This window comes from Danio aesculapii, chromosome 16, assembly GCF_903798145.1.
Source record: "Danio aesculapii chromosome 16, fDanAes4.1, whole genome shotgun sequence".
Taxonomy (NCBI): Eukaryota; Metazoa; Chordata; class Actinopteri; order Cypriniformes; family Danionidae; genus Danio; species Danio aesculapii.
This window is the reverse complement of record NC_079450.1, coordinates 41,358,701-41,372,834: the sequence shown is the minus strand read 5'-3', so window position 1 is coordinate 41,372,834 and position 14,134 is coordinate 41,358,701. Positions and strand designations below refer to the sequence as shown.

At 32.6% G+C, this 14,134-nt stretch overlaps 1 long non-coding RNA gene across 1 annotated transcript; it reads right to left on the bottom strand.

Annotated features, from left to right (window-relative positions):
• Positions 1 to 7,983: 7,983 nt before the first annotated feature.
• LOC130242908 (uncharacterized) lies at positions 7,984 to 12,284 on the bottom strand. The gene is made up of 4 exons (XR_008839108.1): positions 12,229 to 12,284; positions 11,470 to 11,597; positions 9,685 to 9,819; positions 7,984 to 8,115 (listed from the first exon to the last, which is right to left on the bottom strand). It is a non-coding gene; the product is annotated as an uncharacterized LOC130242908 (long non-coding RNA).
• Between the last annotated feature and the right edge of the window lie 1,850 nt (positions 12,285 to 14,134).

The following is a 14,134-nucleotide window of genomic DNA, read 5'->3' as shown; positions in this document are numbered from 1 at the left end:
CTTCCCACACATCTCCTGCACTGGCATTGGGACCTCTTCTTCCTCTGTGCACTGACTGGATACAGAGTTGCTCTTTGTATAGTGCCAGAAACCTGATGACACAGTGGGATACTCATTATTAAAAGCTGCAATGCTTTCATGCAATATTGATTTCGTTATGCTGAAGTCACAGATTTTTGTTTTTCTTTCATCACCATGTTAACGCTAAAAATAGAGGGGTTTTGTGTGTGTGTGTGTGTGTGTGTGTTTTTTTTTTTTAGCTGTCTCTCCAGGTTTTCTTAAATGGTTTTGATAAATCAAAATAATTTTGATAGGATTATCTATAGGTATTGTTGCTTTGCAATCTTTATATTATATTATATTATATTATATTATATTATATTATATTATATTATATTATATTATATTATATTATATTATATTATATTATTTTATATTATATTATATTATATTATATTATATTATATAATTTTATATTATATTATATTATATTATATTATATTATATTATATTATATTATATTATATTATATTATATTATATTATATTATATAAATGTATATTATATTATATTATATTATATTATATTATTTTATATTATATTATATTATATTATGTTATATTATATTATATTATATAATTTTATATTATATTATATTATATTATATTATATTATATTATATTATATTATATTATATTATATTATATTATATTATATAATTTTATATTATATTATATTATATTATATTATATTATATTATTTTATATTATATTATATTATTTTATTTTATATTATATTATATTATATTATATTATATTATATTATATTATATTATATAATTTTATATTATATTATATTATATTATATTAATTTATATTATATTATATTATTTTATATTACATTATATTATATTATATTATATTATATTATATTATATTATATTATATTATATTATATAATTTTATATTATATTATATTATATTATATTATATTATATTAGTTTATATTATATTATATTATATTATATTATATTATATTATATTATATTATATTATATTATATTATATTATTTTATATTATATTATATTATATTATATTATATAAATTTATATTATATTATATTATATTATATTACACTGGCGTCGCGGTGGCGCAGTAGGTAGTGCTGTCGCCTCACAGCAAGGTCACTGGTTCGAGCCTCGGCTGGGTCAGTTGGCATTTCTGTGTGGAGTTTGCATGTTCTCCCTGTGTTCGCGTGGGTGCTCGGGTTTTCCCCACAAATACAAAGACATGCACTATAGGTGAATTGGGTAAGCTAAATTGTCCAAAGTGTATGTGTGTGAATGATATTGTATGGGTGTGTCCCAGTGATGGGTTGCAGCTGGAAGGGCTGCGTAAAACATGCTGGATAAGTTGGCGGTTCATTCTGCTGTGGTGACCCCTGATTAATAAAGGGACTAAGCTGAAAAGAAAATCATTCATTCATTCATTTTCTTTTCGTCTTAGTGCCTTTATTAATCTGGGGTGGCCACAGCGGAATGAAGCGCCTGAAAAGAAATGAATGATTTATTCATTCATTTTCTTTTCGGATTAGTCCCTATGATAATCTGGGGTTGCCACAGTGGAAAGAACCGCCAACTTATCCAGCACATTTTTATGCAGTGGATGCCCTTCCAGCCGCAACCCATCACTTGGAAACATCCATTCACACACATACACTATGGACAATTTTAGCTTACCCAATTCACCTGTACCGCATGTCTTTGGACTTGTGGGGGAAACCGGAACACCCAGAGGAAACCCACGCGAACGCAGCAGATGGCACAGTTGGCACAGAAATGCCATCTTACCCAGCCGATGCTCGAACCAGCGACCTTCTTGCTGTGAGGCAACAGCATTCGCACCACAGTGTCACCCCTATGAATGATTTAATTTAATTTACCATAATAGAATACTTGTGTTGCTATACTTGTAGGCACACTTAACTTACACGCAATAGCAATGATACATTGAAATTTACTAAAACTATAGTACAAAGTGTTGCAGTTGAATTTCGAAGAAATTAAAATAAATATTAATGCTTTCGCAACAATAATAATTGTTAATACTGTTTTGTTGATTTTTGTACATTTTTATTTAATTTATATAGTTTTAGAAATGCTGTAATAAGTGCTATTTTTATCATGAATTGTTATATTCTTTATATTATATTACATTTATGACCATCTTAGGGACGATGGAAAATTCATTCTATTTTCCATTGTTTTAGTCCCTTCGGCTAAAATTATTATTAAAAAGGTACTGAATAACAAGAATAACCCAATCACATTTTATACCACTAGATACAGTGCTTATATATATAAGTACACCCCTCACAAATCTATCCTTTCAATTCATATTTTTAATAGGAAGCTATACAATATTATATTTGTGCATATACATTAGATTAGTCAGTACTGAAGCCAAATCTGGAGCTTATTTCACAAAATAACTTATTATAATGGTCCAAAAACTAGTACATCCAAATTTATAAGTTATAAAAAAATTAAATACAAATTAAAAAAGAGGAAAAATCAAGAGAAGCAAAAAAAATAGAAAAATTTTGTTGAAATTTTGTGGTTTGTAATTTTGTTTTGCAATATTTTGCTTGAATTTAATTGTATTATCTTTTGATTTCTAAATATGTTTGGTAACTAAAATATTATTTGAATAAATATATCTGTTTATTAAATCTGTTTTGTTTAAATGCACCAAAATACATTGCCTATATTCACTGAGAAATGCATAAAAATATTCATTTTCAAAATGGGCTGGACTCAATTATGCTGAGCACAGTATTTATATAATGGAATGCGTGCAGCAAGCAATCATGCGTAAAGAGTGCTTTCTCAGCAAATGAAAGCATTTATGAGCACCACTGACCGGTTGATGCTGACATGATCCATCCACATGGTTGTGCATGTCTGCTGGTGAGAAGGAGACAGGTGAACAGAAAGCACAGACACACACACGCTAAACACAGACTCACCGAGATCCACACATTATCTGGAAGAGGTTGATAGAAAGGGTGAGAGTGAACGGGAGAGAGAAAGGGAGAGAGAAAGAGTGAACAGGTCAATAGAGAACACCCCTGATATACTCTGTGTGTGTGTGTGTGCGTGTGCGTGTGTGTGTGTGGGTGTGTGTGTGCGTGTGTGTGTGTGTGTGTGTGTGTGTGTGTGTGTGTGTGTGTGTGTGTGTGTGCGTGCGTGCGTGCGTGCGTGCGTGCGTGTGTGTGTGTGTGTGTGTGTGTGTGTCTGTTTGTTTTCAGTTTTATAGACTGACAGCAGTGATTCAGGGTTCAGAACCTCACCATTGGTGGCCGGTGTAGAAGCTGTAGTTTTCTGGACCCTGCATTTTCTGTCACGGCAACTGTAACCAGTTGTCAGATGGTTGTCAGATGGCATTTCTGCAAAATCAATATGGTAAAGAAAGGTTATGGTAACCCTTTATTTTGATGGGCCATTTGAGTATTAGTAGACTGTTTGTTTAATATCTGTTATATATTACAGATATACTGCTTATAGATATACTGTTATATACTGCTCCTTCAACAGACATTTAACCTCTTAAAGTCAAGTGCTTATTTTGGGGTTTCCACCTAGATTTTGCCTACCCAAATTCAAAAGCTTCCTAAATCCCCATTCAGAGGTGTAAATGTAAAAGTTTGGTATCATATAAAGAAAACCCTTTGCATTTTCATAAAACACTGCTGAAAGTGATTAAAATATTTGTATATGTTGTCTGTGTTGTAATAAGCTTTTTTTTTTGTAAACTCAAATTTGAAAGTGTACCTTTTGGGTTCAGTGTGGTCTAGGTTGCTGTAATTAATTTTGTTAGTTCCTGCACATGTCAGTAATCATAGGAGAAAAGAAAAATGTCGCTATCATAATCTATGAAAAACTTGTTCTAACCACTTATGGGGCCAGTACGGACCTTTAAAATTTAAAGAATGCGGAAGTAAATGATGTCATGGACCCGGTACCTGAACGAGTTTAGGAGGTTAACTTACAATTAGAAACTTTGCAATTATGTCAAATTACCCTAACCCCAACCTAACAGTGTACTTATAATCTAATGAGAATTGGTAGGAATGTACATGCAATGTAACCTAAATTCAACAAACGGATCATTAAAATAAAGTGTGACCAAGGTTATGAGCAACTCTCATTATGTTGGCTTGGGAAAGCCAACATACTGTTATACTATGTCCTCGAAAACAAACGTATCTCCTCCTAGGCCGTTCATGCTACAAGGCCCAAATTTGGTCAAAATGTTCCTTCTGCATTCAAGATTCATGTTATATCTCCTCATGCCATCAGACTTATTGTTTTTGGATTAAAAATAAAGTTAAATATTACATTTTATTAATCCGGCCATATAAAAAAATAATATAAGGCCCAAATTTGACAAAAAGCTGTGTTGTGCATTAGATTTTGTTGCTATATCTTTTCAGGTTTATCAGACTTCTAGTTTTCCAATAAATAATTTTTAAGCATTATTTTTCTCAAAATCTTTTTTTTTTTGGCTTAAACTCCTTATTTTTTTACTGATATGGCAATCCTTTTACATGTATCACTTTCATACTTTTTGAGCATTATATTTTCAATAAAGTATGGCAAGCCATTTTTACATAATGTCCAAGTCCAGTTTTTGACTGTCATAGAGACATTGGGGGTTGATTTATCATGATCACTCATATTGGCAAGAAGCTTTGATGTATCATCACTAAACTGTCAATTTTCCCCATAGCAATAAAACAGGATAATCTAGCAACCATTTAAAAACAGCAAAATCTCTACATCAGAACATACCTGTCAACCCTCTCTTTTTTCCCCAGGATTCTCTCATATTTTACAATTATCTCCCGCTATCATCCCATAAAGGTATTTTCCAGTGTTTCTCCCATATTTTCAAACAAAGGGTGGCAATAAACATTAAAGAGCCAATCCTCCCTATACGCAACCCATACCGCCAAACCACTAGGGAACGCCCCTTGTTCTTAAACAATAATTTATTCTGTGCTTTTATTTTATTTACGCATGAAAACCCTTTGAAATAAATATAAAATATTCTCAAAACAATCCTCAAAACAGTTCATGTAAGCGGTGCGTGACTGTCAGAAGCGCTCCATATTGATAAATAGACGTGGTTTCTCAAACAAATTCCCAAACGAATTCTTGGTGGGTTTTCTTTTAAACACAACAAATTTAATTTTAAATGAGCATAAACAGTTAGGAAAGCAATTGAATTATTTCATTATGGATATGTGCTTTTTTTAAAGTGACCTGTTATTTAATGTAATCAAATGAAAAGTCTCGTGTAGGTAGGGGGGTGGTGTTCACAATGTTCACAGGTATGCATCAGAACATCACAGGGACCTGGGTATTGGCTCATTTCACTCATGCTAGCAAATGGGGCTTCCTGTGTACTATGCATGGTAACAATGATAAGCCAAGCTTACGCTATTAATGATTATTTAGGACCAATAACATATGCTAGAAATGCTTACTAAGTATTAACATTTGATCAAACATGTACCTAGCAATACCATACCCAGTCCTAGCGCAGTCACGAACTTAAGGTTCTAGTTATTAGTTTCTGTGTTACAGCGGTACTCACACTTATCACATTCACTAGTTCATTTCACTTTATTGTTTAAACGAATGTAATTTCCATCATATCTTAAATCTACGTTAAATTGGTTGTGTATGCTACATTAAAAGCTCATTTATTTATGTACAATGTACAATGGGACTAGTAGAGTCGCTCCTTGGTGTTAAGCTGCTTCGATACAATCTACATTGTAAAAAGCACTATTTAAATAAACATGATAGTGTATCAAACACACATTAATGGTCACACTTTATTTTGATGGTTGTTTGTTGAATTTAAGTTACATTACATCTACCTGCCAACTAATTCTCATTAGATTATAAGTAGACTGTTAGGTTGGGGTTAGGGTTAGTGTAAGCTGACATGAACTTAAGTTTCTTATAGTCAGTTAAATGTCTGTTGAAGGAGCAGTATCAACAGATATTAAGCAGACAGTCTACTAATACTCAAATGGACCATCAAAATAAAGTGTTACCAACATACACTTTTAATTTTCAAATGCAACACAATGTTTAATTATTTTTTATCAGATATATTCTGAAATGTGCTCTTAACTTCTACATCTACACAAGTTGAACATCTGCAAAATGTTAATTATTTTTCTGTACAAAACGGATTCTTTTTTACACTGACCTGTATGAGCTATTAAAGATGTTTACATATACAGTAGTCCAAGAGAGAATATTTATTGAATTTATATATATATGACCAGTTTACAAGTTAACATCCTCTTGATTCTTAATACAGTATTGTTACCTGAATGATCCACTGCTGTTGTTACCTTTTGTTTTAGTGATGGTATTAAACCATTGTTTATCCTGAACATTTAAACTGCCTGGTGTTCTTTAAGGTCCCTCTCACTCTTCGTTTTTTCAGCATTTTTGTCTATTTGAACCTTTCTGACTGACTGTAAAAATTGAGATCCATCTTTTCATGTTGAGAACAACTGAGGGACTCATACACAGCTATTACAGAAGGTTAAAATGCACGCTGAAGCCCCAGAAGGAAAAAATATGCATCATATACACTATCGGTCAAACGTTTGGGGTCAGTTTTAAAAAAATTTTCATGTTTTTTTTTTTTAAGAAAATAATTCTGTTCATCAAGACGGCATTGTTGTTTTTTTTTTATAAAAATTGTTTAATTTTTATATAAAAATTTATTAACTTTTTGTATGTAGTTTCAAATGAAATGATTACACCAGTCATTTTTGCTTTTAATACTATTACCATTATTAATAATATTATTAATAGTAGTTATAATAATAATTAATATTAGAGTCATGTGCGATGCAGTGGCGCAGTAGGTAGTGCTGTAATCTCACAGCAAGAAGGTCACTGGTTCGAGCCTCGGCTGGATCAGTTGGCATTTCTGTGTGGAGTTTGCATGTTCTCCCTGCGTTCACGTGGGTTTCCTCGGGGTGCTCCGGTTTCCCCCACAAGTCTAAAGACATGCGGTACAGGTGAATTGGGTAAGTTAAATTGTCCGTAGTGTATGAGTGTGAATGGATGTTTCCCAGTGATGGGTTGCAGCTGGAAGGGCATTCGCTGCGTAAAAACATGCTGGATAATTGGTGGTTCATTTTGCTGTGGCGACCCCAGATTAATAAAGGGACTAAGCTGAAAAGCAAATGAATTAATTCATTAATTAATGAATATTAGAGTGATTTCTGAAGGATCATGTGACTCTGATGACTGGAGTAATGAAGCTGAAAATTAATCTTTAAAATCACTGGAATCAATTATTAAATTAAATGATCAACTACTTTTGAGCAGTTATTTTATAGTGCAATAACATTTCACAATTTTTTCATTTGTACTGTATTTTTAATGAAATAAATGCAGCCTTGGTGAGCAGGATAAGCTTATTTTAAAACGTTTTTAAATCCTACTGACCCGAAACTTTTGACCAGTAGTATATATATATATATATATATATATATATATATATATATATATATATATATATATATATATATATATATACTAACTTTTTTGTTTTGCCCTACAGTATACACTTGTTTCCTAGAGGACAAAGAAGTTAAATTCAAATTCAAAAAGTTTTCACCTTTGGCTACATTATAAAAAAAATTATATAATCAATTTAATAATTATTATGATTAACTTAAACATGTTCTACCTTAATTTTATAAGTTACGCAAGCTGTTTTAAGTTTAATGTAATATAAGTTCAATGGACGGACAAGGTTAATTTGATTGAAGTCAACCAGTATTTTTTTTTTTACAGTGAAATGCCTTGTATTTCTTTCTAGAGCCTCAGTGAGGCTTTAATGGTTCAGTGTTAAGAATCTCACCATTGGTGACCGGTAGTATTTTAGTAGGGGGCGTCGTTTTCTGGACTTTCACACATGTCTCGCATTTGTTGCCACTGCATCTATAACCATCCTCACATGTACACTCAGCATCACTTGTTGTCATACAGGTCCTCTTATACTTCATATCTGAAAAAAACATAATAGTGAAAAAAGTTATAAGGAGCACAACAGTTAAAATGTAAATAAAATAAAATAATAAAAATAAAAATAAAATTCATTTCACATAAGAAATATTAATTCATTCATTTTCTTTTTTGGCTTAGTCCCTTTATTAATCAGGGGTTGCCACAGCGGAATGAACCGCCATCTTATCCAGCATATGTTTTAAGCAGCGGATGCCCTTCCAGTCACAGGAAACTCCCATTCACTCTTGCATTGACACGCATACACTACAGCCAATTTAGCTTATTCAATTCACCTATAGCGCATGTCTTTGGACTGTTGGGGAAACCGGAGCACCCAGAGGAAACCAACATGAACATAAGAAATATTAAAATACTAAAACAGTCGGTGTGTGATGATTTTATTAATGATTTTATGTGCTGATTTTATTCAGAAAGTAGTTTAAAAAGTGCAATAATAAATGTATATTTACATTTCTTTAAATCCAATATTTAAAGTCTGAAGTACTGTAAATAGACTAAAACAACTGAAATTTGTTGGGCTCAGTACAAACCAAACCTTATAACATAAAAGTCCCTGTGACATATGTAAGCACAGTCATTTCAACAAAACGTGTAATAAAACAGTAAACGTTTGTTTGCTGACTCACAAATAGATTCTAACACCAGCTCAGGATATTTACTTTTGATTTCTGCTCGTCTCTTTTTATCACGAGACTGTTTAGACTGCATATGTAACCTATAATATGAGCTAAAGTATTTTTAGCACAGGATACACAGAATCACTCACACCAAATTCAAGATCAGTACTGCTTATCATCAAGGAACAAAGGTTTGACTTATCTATGCAGCTGGCCTACCACTGGTCAATGGAGATTAATGCTGGTCTGGTTTAGTGGGGTGTGAAAATAATCAGAACATCTAAGTGCTTTAATTTTGCTGTTCATTTTTTACTTTCTTTTGACAAATATTACACTTCTACACTGAAAAAATTATATGATCAAATAGTCCTGACAGCATATGTTTTAGGTCATTGTAACTTAATAAACTAAGTTAATCATGTTCTATCTTAATTTTAGAAGTTATGCAAGCTGTTTTAAGTCAGCTTAACATAATATAAGTTCAATGGACTCATAAGGTTAATTTGATTCAGCTTAAAAATTTAAGACAGCCAGGATTTTTTACAGTGTACATCTTGTTCATTTGTCAAATTGAATATATTTAACAGGCCATTTGCATATCAAAACATCTCATACGTTGCAGTTTTTTCCATTCAAAATAAAAAATTCCACCCTCAGGTACCCATTTTTTTTCCAGAGCTTCACATGTGTTTTCAGTATTTGCTGTCCCATGTCATGTTTGATACAAAAGATTCTCAGACCCCCACCTACAGTCCCTCCGTACTGAAAACCCACCACGATCTGCTAAAGGGGAAGTACCCGTCCTGTTTTACTGTTATGCTTGGTGTTTCTAGCTTATGACTTTTCAGACTGATTCATCAGAAGATTCAGAACATTTCTAAATGTATTACTGTAAGAACATCAGTCATCATAAAGAAATGGAGGGTACGTACGTTCTTTGGTGCATTTTGTGCAAGGAGAGCAATAATTATTTTTTATATTATATTCATTCGTGAAGTAGCCATTTCCACACGGCTTGCATTGGGTATCTCGCGAGCTTATTCCACATTTCTCAAACATGAACTGTCCTGTAAAAACACACACAAAAGGGGGAAAGCATAAATACAGTGATGTAAAGTAACAAATTACAAATACTCAAATTACTGTAATTGAGTAGCTTTTCTCAGTAATTGTAATTTACTAAATCTTTTATAAAATGTGTACTTTTACTTTTCCTTGAGTACATTTTTAGTGCAGTATTGGTACTACTTTCCTTTAACCTGCAGTCACTATTTAATTTTTTCTTGTCTATGGGGATTTGAAAAATCCATCCTGTGATTCCTGTCCAATCAGATCGCACACAGAAGGTAAACTGCATCATAATGAAATATGGGCGATTTATAATTGCAGCAAACTGTTTGGAAGCATTAAAAGTGTCTAAGAAGATGTTCAAAATCTTCACACGCATTGACCCAGAGACTGTTTAGATGCAAAAATGCCGGATGTTTACTGTATGAAGAGTAAAATGGCCTTAAACACCCAGCAGGCACAAGACGTCAACATGATTGAAGATTAAAGTTGTACCCCAACGTTGTGGGGAAGTTGCATTTTGTTTGGAAATGAAAATCGGGTTGACGTCAGAACTCAACATCAGACTGACATCAATGTCCAACGTCCAACCTAAAATCAACGAAATATTAACATCTAATGATGTTACAGCTTGACGTTACCCCTATGAAGTCTACGAGATGTTGGATTTTGGTTGCCATACCTAACAAATATTTGTCAGTATTTGACCTCAATATGACATTGGTTTAAGATTTTTCTAACACAATCTAAAATCAACCAAATATCAACATCATTTGACGTCATTATCAAAATAAGATTGTCCTTAGATGCTGGCTAAACATTGAATTTTGGTCACCAGACATCACAAACTAAATCTAACCTAATATTACCACCTTATGTCGTTGTGTGCCTGTTGGGCAATAACTAAATGCACTACAGAATGTTAAGTTTACACACATCCACAAATTACATGTAAATGCATCAGTTTTCACAGCGTAATACTACTCTTGAGTACTTTTAAAAGGGCTACTTTTTACTCATACTTTGAGTAATATTCACAATAAATACTTTTACTCGCACTACATTTTTAGACAAGTAATAGTACTTTTATCTAAGTATGATTTTTCAGTACTCTTTCTACCACTGCATAAATACAATGAGATGAGACTGCTGCTTATCAAGCAAACTGATGACATTTATGGTTGTGGCATTCAATGCTGACTGGTTTGAGAGTTTACCAGGTTGAGTTCAGAGAACAAGTCATCCTCATACGAGAAATTTGACGTGTCATTTGAAGACCTAAGTAAATGTCATCAAACCATAAAACAGAGCCATGAAATATTCTTACATAAGGTAATTCATTTTGATCTGCTGAAATTTTTCTGCTGAAACATTTTCATAATCAAAATGTCTTGTTTTAGTCTGCACAAAATTATTTACATAAAAATGTTTGAAAAACAAGATTGCTCATCGTATTTGAGATGTTCCTGCTTTATCATTCATTTTTTAGTTTTATAAACATTTGATTAAACTAATCTTGCATTTTACCTCAGTTACAGTAACTTCATTAATAAATCGCTAATCTTAACTAAGATCGTGTTAAGTCATTTAAAATAAGAAGGAGCAGAGTTGAATCAGTTCACAGTGATGTGGAAGCTGATTTAATTTACCTGGTTTACATTTTTTGCAGCACTGCTGGTTTTCAGCATACTCGGTTCTTTCGTTGCACTTCAACGATTGGTCGGCAGAAAAGACATGTGACGTGAGTAGGACAATACAAAGCAGTGTAAGCATCTTACTGGAAAGTGGAAAAAAAAGCAATGTGTAAATGTTCAGAATGACAGGACACCTGCAATGACTTTAAATGTCAGGAATGTAAAGACTAGACATGTATGTACTACTGTTACTTTTGTTTTATTATAATATTTGCTTATTTTACATCTGTTTAAGATAGATAGATAGATAGATAGATAGATAGATAGATAGATAGATAGATAGATAGATAGATAGATAGATAGATAGATAGATAGATAGATAGATAGATAGATAGATAGATAGATAGATAGATAGATAGATAGATAGATAGTATTTATTATATGGCTAGTTGCTTTAAAATTAACACTTATTCTCTTTACTTTGGCTCATTCCCTTATTTTTTTTAAATGAACGATGCATAAATGATTAATAATGTTATACATCTCTACACAAAAGGGAATAAAACAAAGCAGGGGTCCAATGATTAACATGTTGACATTAAACCCCAGACAGATCTGGTCACGCTGACCTAGTTACTTGCATTTAACATCTACATGAGGATGTCTTTGCGTAAACTACATGGTACATTTAAAGTGAATTGCTATTTTACTAAACATGTTAATCCACACAGATTTTAAATAAAAGGAAAAAAAAATGTCAGCGTGAAGACTTACCTTGAAAGTGTGTTGAAGATGGGAGAGAAGAAAAGAGATGTGAGCTAGTCGGCCCCTCTAAAGGTTTGAAGATGAGGGGGACAACAGTTCAGCATTAAATCATTATCACAAATGTCATGATGAGTCATATATAAACTACCGCTCAACTAATTTCTTCACCTATGGACCACCAACTGCAGCAGCCCTGCTCTCCTCCATCTTTTTTTCCTCTACCCCAAACATTCCATTGAAGCTTTACACTCTTATTTTAGATAAGTTCCAAAACAAACTCTCTCTTTTTCTCCATCTCTCTTTGAAAAAATAATACATATCCGCACAAACACTAAAGATGAAAAGGGTCTCACAATGACTAAACACATGACTAAAAAAGATTAGCTCTTCAACATATACTCATTTTAAGACAAGAAATTAGTAGCGAGGTCAGTGGTAAAATAACGACTTCGGTTCGTAAGTGGCTTCGGTTCAGAATCATGAAAACCATGTCTAGTCAGCATAAAGTAAATTCAATCTACAAACTGCGATTATTTCTAATTTGGGATTATCTTCAAAAAAACTGTCTTATAATAGTCTGCTTTCTCCCCTCTTACTCACACTCATGAGCTGTCAATTCACTAGTTTTATTCAGTGGAAGTGACACCATGAAGAGTGAAAAGTCATGCCCTTCTTGTAGTTTATAGATTAGACATGCAAACACCACACGTGCACACACACACAAGCACAATTACAGTAAATAGAGGTCTTACCACAACGACACTATGTGACACTAAGTGTGACATCAGCTCATGCAGCCAAAATCACTTGCTGACTGATGTGCAAGTTTGAATAAAAGAGTTTTACCTACCATCAGTGAGAGCCATCTTTAAAGTTTCCATATTATTGCTTAATTTGAAGTTTTATTCTGTAACAAATCTGTTACTGGTGTGCTTTGGTACTTTTTCTCCAGTTACCTTATTATTAATAAGTTTGTTCACCTTTCAATATTTAAACAAGTAATCTCAACTTTTTAGCATGTCAAGTTGTTAAACTGAATAGAATCAAGTAATAGACTCAAGTAATTTTGACTTACAATGATATGCATTTACAACTTTTGAGTGGTCATGTGCCAAAAGCATGTTAATGATAGAGAGTGGTGATGAGGGAACTGAAGAAAACAATTAGTAGAATTAAAACTTAAGCGTAATCAGACATAAGCATAATAAATCTGAGAGTTTTTTCAATTCCTTGATGTTCAAAATGTATTAATATATTATAATAAATTAAATAATATTTTTATGATTATAAAATAAATTATTAGCATTAGGGATGGCCAGATCCAATCACGTGATTGGAAATCAGGTCTGGTCATGCGATTTCAGACTCAAAATTGGACGTTACCTCCCAATCAGGGCTCGAATATATGTATATGTATATATGTATATATATTCTCATTATTTTTTTAACATATCTATAGTTATGCGGTGGCACAGAGTTAGACCTCTTTCTTGACAACCTAAAACAGCAACGCGTGCGGCATGACATGCTATTGGTTAAATGCCGGCAAAGTAGAACACGGAAGCAGCTTGAAGCAGAAAGCGCGAGTATGTCTGCGGTCTGGAGATATTATATAGTTGATGATGACAACATTGCCATAGCAAACTGTGAGATTTGTAAACTTATGATTACAAGAGGTGAAGAATTGATGTTATTTATTACTTGATTGTTTAAGCTACCTCACAGAAGTGCTCTGTTTGTTAACAGAGTTGTTGAATGTTAAAATAAGGTGAATTAAATAAAGAACAAGGAACATCCTGGATCTGTTTCTTCGCTCTTCTTTATTCTTTTATGTATTATAGACATTATCAGAACGGGTTTCGGTATCAGGACTTAGACTTGAGGGCAAAAAAAACCTGATTGGGACATCCCTAAT